We start from the raw sequence: 8312 nt of genomic DNA, 5'->3' as shown, positions 1-8312 counted from the left end.
GAGGGGGGCTTTCGGCTCAGTCCAGGGCAGCGGGGGGGGGGCAGGAAAGGGAGCGCCGGCAGGGACCGGAAGAGTCATTTGGGAGGGCAGAGCGGGGGCTTCTAGGCAGGGGGCCTGGGCAAGGGACCCCAACCTCACCCGCAGGGCTGGCGCAGGGATGTGTCTGCCCTCGTGGAAGAGTCAGACCCCAGGCTCCTTTGACCCAGCATCCTTTTCACACAGCTTGGTAGCCACTATGACCATAATTCCCATCAGTCCCTCCCAACGTGAGCATTGGCTATGCTGGCAAGGGCTGATGGGAATTGTAGTTCATGAACATCTGGAGGGCCGCGAGTTTGACACCTGTGCCCTATAGGAAGCCCCCCAGCTGCATGACTGCAGCAGCTCCCCCCCCCGCCGCCCCGCGATTCAAATTGGAACTGGAGGGAGCAAATGCCCATCCTCAGAGCCCCTCTTCCACGATGGATCTGTGCGCGCCCCTTGGGAAGCCTCCTGAGTGGGCGGCCACAACCGTCTCCCGGGACAGCCGCTCCGCACATTCACTGCGCGCTGCTTGAAGAAAAGCTTCGTCTTCTCTGCCCTGAATCCACCCCCGCCCCCCCCACCCCGCAGCTTCGGTGGATGATCCCGAGCGCAGGGATTGTGGGAGAAAAGCCCGCCCCCTCCGCCGCACGCACGCCCGCGCGCGCGCCCAGCCCTCCGCCGTGTCCCGAGGGGGCTGGACAGTCCAGCGTGTCTCTGTGCGTAGGAAGCGCGGGCGCCGGCGGGAAGGGAACGGGCCAGGCACACGGGAGGTTGTACAGCAGGACACTTTATTGGGAGGGGCGGTCTGGCCCTCGGGCGCAGGCTGCCTGCTCGCTACGCCCCTGGGGCTCCGCGCGCGCTCCAGCTGGAAGAGGCAGATTGCGCTGCCGCCAGGCGGTGGCGGTACTCGTGCAGCAGGCTGGCGGCGGGGGGGAAGCCGCTCTTCACGGCCAGCTTCCCGGGGACCACCAGCACCGTGACGCCGGGCCCCAGCCCTTCCGCCAGCTTCTGCAGCATGCGGCCGGCCAGGTAGCCGGAGGCGCGGGCCGGCTCGGCCTCCAGGCTGGCGTAGACCTCGGGCGGCGGGTTGGGCAGCTTCCACTCCACGTCGCCGATCAGCTGGCGGGTGCGGGCCTTGTCCAGGGCGGAGGGGCTCTCGGCGTAGCAGGCCACGGCGCGCAGGCCCGACGGGGCCCGGCCGGCCACGAAGCTGCCCTGCGCCAGCACCTCCCGGCCCTCCCCGTCGCCCTGCCAGGCCAGCACCGCCCAGCGCAGCCAGTCGTAATCCCGCTCCAGCGTGCGCAGCAGGCCGGCCGCCAGCTCGGCGGGCTCCGGGGGCGCCTCGGCGGCCAGCGCCTGCTCCAGGTCCTGCTGGGCTTGCTCGCGGAAGTAGCGGGCGCAGAGCTGCAGGGCCTCTTGCGCGCGCAGGTGCAGGGCCCCCACGCGCGCGTCCCACACCTTCAGCAGCGCGGCCGGGCTGCGCTGGGTCAGGCCCGCCTCGCAGAGCAGGCACACGAGGCCGGCGCCCAGCACGGCGTTCAGCTTGTGGCACAGGCGGGCCATGTGCGGGCGGCGCGGGCGGTGGCGCTCGACGGCCTGCGCCAGGAGCGGGCGCTGCAGCGCGACCACGGCGTTGCCCTGCACGCGGCGCCACAGGCCCAGCAGCCGCCGCTCCAGCCTGTCCCGGGCGACGGCCAGCAGGAAGAGCTCGGCCTCGCGGGGGGCGTGCGGCGGCCCCGCCCACGCCGCCAGGCACAGCTGCGCGAAGACCCCGGCCACGCAGTCCTCGCAGGCGCCCAGCTCGCCGTCCTCCAGCAGGCCCGGCCCCTCCGCCAGCTCCTGCTCCAGCAGCTCCAGCTGCCGGCTGACGAAGGCCCGCTCTTCAGGGGTGGCGGAGCCTTGCAGCTGGGCCACCAGCCCCAGCCCCAGCGAGTGCACGGACTGCAGGAAGCCCACCGGCTCCAGGCATCGGGAGAACAGCGCCGCCATGGCCGGGTCTGCAAAGAGAAGGGGGCGAGAGGCTAGCTGGGTCCGCACACTCCGGACCCCAAGGAGAGGGGGGGCATCCCTGGCCGCCCTGCCGGGGTGCTGCACACGCTGGCCCCCCTCCGGGCGAGGGTTGCCCATTTCCTCTGGGGTGGGCAGGGCTCAGCAGGGAGGTAACGCCCCCCGCCTCCCCCCCCAGCTGCTCTTTCCCTCCAGGGGGATGGAGAACAGGTAGAGAGTCAGGCGATCTCCAGGCCTCCCCCTAGAGCCGTGGTGGCAAACCTTTGGCACTCCAGATGTTATGGACTACAATTCCCATCAGCCCCTGCCATGCTGCCAATTGGCCATGCTGGCAGGGGCTGACGGGAATTGTAGTCCACAACATCTGGAGTGCCAAAGGTTCGCCACCACTGCCCTAGAACACAGGTGTCAAACTTGCAGCCCTCCAGATGTTATGGACTACAGCTCCCATCATCCTCTGCCAGCATGATGCTGGCAGGGGTGATGGGAACTGTAGTCCATAACATCTGGAGGGCCGCAAGTTTGACACCTGTGCCCTAGAGGTTGGCATCCCTACTCAGAGTCATCTGTAGGGTAGGGCAGGCAGGGCACCTGACCTGGACGCTACTTCATGGGGCCGCCTCAGGCCCCCCCCCCGAACTCCACTTTGTCCTGATGAGTCCAGCTTTAAACAGAGGGCCAAGAGGAGCCCCCACCTCAGTGCTGGGCTTGGCCTGGCTGCGTCCGGCTTTACACTGCTGATTCCTCCACAGTGCGGAAGGGGGGGCTCAGCCTGGCAGGATCCAGTGTGGGGCCCACCTTCAGAGTGTCCGTGGCATGGCCAGTTTAAGGCTGGACCTGGCCCAACTGGGGGTCTCCACTGCTTGCCCCAGCTGCTGTGACGCTCTGAGGTGCCACAGACACGCCCGTGTCCCTACCCTCAGTCCTCCTGACATAAGTGCAGGTGGGGAGGGCGGGGCTGGCTGCCAACCTCTGCCTGGAAGACCCGCCCCGCCGCCCTACAAGAAAAGGGTCAGAGGAAACTACCAGAGGAAAACCCCTTTATTTCTCAGCCTGGTCCCCACCCGCTGTCTTGAGAGTCAGAAGAAGTACTCTGTGGCCTCAGTCAAGAAATCTTTCCATTTTTGCCGTGGCCCCCTGATTTCCTCCCCTCCCCCCAACTGACTCCCAGAACAGGGTTGGGGGCCAAACTGCAAAGCACAACCGCTCAGGGAAGGCCCCGACTCCCAGGGGACCCGCAACAGAAGGGGGTGACTCAACAGGCCCCCTGGCGTAATCAGAGATCGAGGAGCCCCCCCCCCCCAAATAACCTTGGCCCAGCCTCGCACACACTCGTCCTGGCCCACTGTGCGGGGTTGTGGGGAGGATCAAATGAAGAAGAGGAAAGTGATGCTAGTCTCTTGGGGTTTCTTACTGGAGATGAAAGGGAGGTATGAATGTAGTAAAATAAACAGCACCCCCTTGGACCGGCTTAGCGAGCTTTGGAAATGTGCACTTCATTTTAATAATTTCCTTTGTAAGCCGCCTTTCTCACGAAGTCTCAGGGGGCTTTGCAACATATAAAATCCCTCAGGCAGCAGAAGGCTCCAAAGCAAGCAGGGCAGCTCATAGAACCGGGAAACAGAACGGCAGAGGCCACCTCGCCCACCAGCGTGCTTTGAGTGGGGGGGGGGGGGGTTGGTTTTCTTGCTGTGTCACCTGGTGGTTCTGGCTGCTTGAAAAGAAGGGAGCGAAAGCAAGAGCCCTTCGTGATTGAGCTTTGAGAGGCTGCTGGACTCTGCAAGCTTTGGCAAGAGACCTTCACTGGCCTTCCTCTGCCCCCAGGTGGCCACCTCCCCTTGCCTGCCTTTGCCCGCCTGAAGAGCAAAGCCCAGCCCAGCTCCAGCGGTGCCCTTCAGGGCTGCCGAGAGGCCGTCCTGGCTGGCCCTGAAGGTGACGCTCTTCTCCAAGGGCACCAAGTCTGGCAGGGAGCAGCAGAGAGCAGGCTCAGAATCCTGCCATGTCAGGCAGGGCCCCTCGTGGTGGGGTCATTGGTGGCGAGGTTCCCAGAAGCCCCCCTCAGGCAAGCTCTTCCCAGGACGGAGGGGCAGATGGCACACCTGATGGGACCAACAGCCCCAGCAGGGCAGAGGGTGGCCACCTTCCGCCTTCCCACCCGAGAGCGCAAGAAGGCGGCTGCTGCCAGAATGCAAGGAACGGCCCATGAACTAAATCCCAAAGGGGAAAGTCCTTGGGGGCTAGACCAGGCCTGGCCAGATCCTGGCACCTTAGGAGTGGTGGGATCTGAGGACGGGGGGCATTTTACACACACACACACAGAGAGAGAATGCCCTGCTGCTGCCCTCAATGTCTGGAGCAAGATCTCTCGGGTGCCCCCGCTGAAGAAGGCGGCATCAGGAGGAGCTGGCAAAGAGTTCTCTGGGTGCCAAAGCCTCCCCTCCAGGTGGAAGCCCCGTTTCGGGGGGGGGGGGAGACTCATCAGGGCTTCCTGCTCTTGGCCCACCCTCTTCCCCCTCTCTCTGTGACAAGGAGGATGGAGCTGGGTCTGCTCGTGTCCCCCTCCCCAACAGCTGGGACCTTTCCCCACCCTGCAGGCCAGCGTGGAGGGGGTGGCCTTACCGTGGCCCTCCTGTCTTCAGGCTCCGGTGAGAGTCGGGGACTTCTCGAGCAGCCGAGCAGCAGCACCGTCCTCCTTCCTCCGGCTGGCGTGAGCTGCTCGCCTGGCACTGCCACCTCCCCTGATATGCCCGCTTTTATCTCTGCCCCGCCCGCGGCACCTGGACAGCCCCCCCGGCCCTTTTGCTGCTGCACAGAGTGCCTGGGCTTGTTGATCTTGTGCTTCAGGGTTGCCAACTCCCAGTCAGGGAATCCCTGGAAACTTGGCAGGTGGAGCCTGGCGGGGGAAGACCGGCAGGGTGCGTGGATGTGACGCCCCATAAAACCCACCTTTCAAAGCAGACCTGTTATCCAGAACTGACCTCTTGTGTTTTGGAGATCAGTTTGTGCTTCCAGGAGGTCTCCAGGTGCCACCAGGAGACTGGCAACCTTGGGCCCACAGTGTCCCCCTTTATCACAGTGCTGGGTCCTCCCCCTCTTGCCCCTCCCCCAATCTCTTATTGCTGTCAAAAGGGCTCCCCCCCCGTGTGTGCTTGATGAGGTCCCCCCAAGCCCTGTTTGCAAAGCCCTTTCCTCCCCAATCCCCCTCCTGAGGATTTGGGCTCCACCACTTCTCCAGCCCCCTTAGTCTTGTCCCTGGGGAGTCACTGCCCCTCGGAGGGGACGACACTGACCCCCATGCAGCTTCACTTAGGGAGGGGCCCTGGCTCAGCCCTGTGTCTTGAACCTTGAAACAATAAACCGACTCTGTGCTGTTGATCCACAGCGTTTATTGATCGGCATCGAAGCGCCCAGCTGGACAAAGCCAGTTCTGGCGAACCTGGTTTTTGCTACCCCCTTTATCCCGATGTTAGTCCCCCCCCCCCATCATCCCAAGGAATGTGAGAAAGAGGTAGTTCAGAGCTAAGACACCCCAAGTTGGTGACACACACACACACAGAGAGCCACCTGGCCTCCTGCCCCCCACAGGACAATGGAGACCTCCTGTTTCCCATGAGACCAAATGTGTCAGGGGTAAGACTAGTTATCTACTCGGCATGCGAAGCCATAAAGCAAAGATGAAGGAAAAAATGTCCCAAAACAGCAATTGTAGCATATAGTAGGCTGGTTACATATACCTTGTAGCAACTACATTGAGCTAGGAATGCATCTCAATCAACTAGACACAATCCCCCTGACAGTTGCCGCTGCAAGAATCAAAAAGCTAATTTGTGTTCAGTCTGGATCGATTGCAAGACGGCATTCGACTCACTGCCCCACAGTTGGGTCATGAAATGCTTGGAAACAATTGGCGTCGGCAGAAAAATATGAGCATTCACTGAAAAAGCAACGAGTCAGTGGAGAACTGGACTGACAGTCGGAAATGGTTGGACTATTCGGCCCTTCTGGTCTCTTCCAACTCTATGATTCTATGAAATGAAAACTGTGGAACAGTCGACATCAAGCGAGGAATTTCCCGAGGTGATTCACCATCGCCCTTCCTGTTTATCACTGCCACGATCCCACTAACAGTGATTTTAAAGAAAACAAAGTTGGGCTATCAAATGGCCAAAGACTTAGAAAAAAATATCTCCCACTTGCTGTACATGGATGATTTGAAGCTCTATGACAGGGGTCTGCAACCTGCGGCTCTCCAGATGTTCATGGACTACAATTCCCATCAGCCTCTGCCAGCGGGCCAATTGGCAGGGGCTGATGGGATTTGTAGTCCATGAACATCTGGAGAGCTGCAGGTTGTAGACCCCTGCTCTATGAGAAACCAGACACAGAAAACCAGTCAGTAGCAAACACAGACTGAACATTCAGCACAGACATTTCGAGGGAGTTTGGCCCAGAAAAATGCCCCACTGTGGCCATAAAGAGGGGTAGGATCACCAAGAGTGATGGCACAGAAATGCCTGATGGCCAACTAAGTGCATCCAAAGGGAAGCCTAGAATCAGAGAGCTGGAAGAGACCCCCCAGGGCCATCAAGTCCAACCCGCTGCAATGCAAGAACACACAATCAAAGCACTCCTGACAGATGGTCACCCAGCTGCCACCTGCTTATCCAGCAGTTGGATTGAAACCCCAGCTGGGATGCGCCTGCGCCTTTAAGGGAATGCAACCCCGCGGAGGGCTGGAAGCCACCTGAACCCCAGGCCTGGTCCTTCTGCCTCCCCGCAGCCCTCCCATCGTGTCCGTTGAGTAGCCCTCATTCAATTCAAAACAGCCTCCAGGAACCTTGGATATTAAAATGGAACACGGAAAGCAATGCTGCAATGGACAGAGAGGTTTGTCAAGAATGCTAACTGTGTGTTTGGATCAGGTTCCGAGCAGGGAGGCTCAAGGCCGTAGAATCACAAAAGCATAGAAAGGAACCTCAAGGGCCATCTAGTCCAACCCCCTGCACAAGAAGAAGAAGAAGAAGAGTTTGGATTTATCTCCCCCCTTTCTCTCCTGTAGGAGACTCAAAGGGGCTGACAATCTCCTTGCCTTTCCCCCCTCACAACAAACTCCCTGTGGGGTAGGTGGGGCTGAGAGAGCTCCGAGAAGCTGTGACTAGCCCAAGGTCACCCAGCTGGCATGTGTGGGAGTGCACAGGCTAATCTGAATTCCCCAGAGAAGCCTCCACAGCTCAGGCGGCAGAGCTGGGAATCAAACCCGGTTCCTCCAGATTAGATACACGAGCTCTTACCCTCCTCCGCCACTGCTGCTCCAAGGCAGGAAATCCACAACTACCTCCCCCACTCCACACCCCCAGCGACCCGTTCCGTGCCTTGCTTGGAAGGCCACCAGTCGTGATCTCAGCGAATCTTTCAGGACGATAGCTGGGTCGGCGAATGTGGGTTTCACAACAGGGCCCTTTGGTGGATTTGGAGCCTGCTGCCAGAGGGTGCCGCTCACTAACGGTGCTGCCGCTGCTTCCTCCAGACTTGCTGGGGGCTGGTTCCCCTCACCTGACCGGTGTCAGAACCTCCTTTAACCAGACAATTGAAACAGTTGTTGATGAACAGAGATTTCTTTATCGTAGGTAAGATAAGTCCCGTACAGTGCCAAGACGTCTCTGCTGCCCCAGCCGAGACGTAGCTATTTTAAAGTTAGCAGCATGCCCGTCCCCGCTGCCCACTATACAATTCCACAGCTGTACTACAGACCAAAGTATGTGGCCTTCACTAGCTACCGCGTTTCCCCGAAAATAAGACAGTGTCTTATATTAATTTTTGCTCCCAAAGATGCGCTATGTCTTATTTTCAGGGGATGTCTTATTTTTCTGTGTTCTGTTCGTCAGGCATGCTTCCAAACAAAAACTTTCCTATGTCTTACTTTTGGGGGATGCCTTATATTTCGCACTTATTTTCTGGGGATGTCCTATATTTGGGGAAACAGGGTAGCAGAGGGGAGATAAGAAGTCAGGAAGCAGCAGAATAATACTTTCACACAGCAAATTCACACAGACCAGAGTTCCCACCCCCAGAACTCAGGCCACCCTGACAACCGGGCCCCCAAAGGTCATGCAAGGACAGAGCCTCCTCCAGCTTCGCTCATCGTAAATGTGATGGAAAGACCCCCCACCTTTCCTTAAAAGCCTTCTGTTGCCTGGTGGGGGCTGTACAGGTTTGACACCTGTCTGGCTGTGTGTGTGTGTGTGTCTCTTGCAGGCATCTCTGCCTCCCCACCCACACGG

Source organism: Sphaerodactylus townsendi, linkage group LG04, assembly GCF_021028975.2.
Source record: "Sphaerodactylus townsendi isolate TG3544 linkage group LG04, MPM_Stown_v2.3, whole genome shotgun sequence".
NCBI classification, from domain to species: Eukaryota; Metazoa; Chordata; class Lepidosauria; order Squamata; family Sphaerodactylidae; genus Sphaerodactylus; species Sphaerodactylus townsendi.
The sequence above is the reverse complement of the archived record's forward strand: the minus strand, read 5'-3'. Positions refer to the sequence as shown.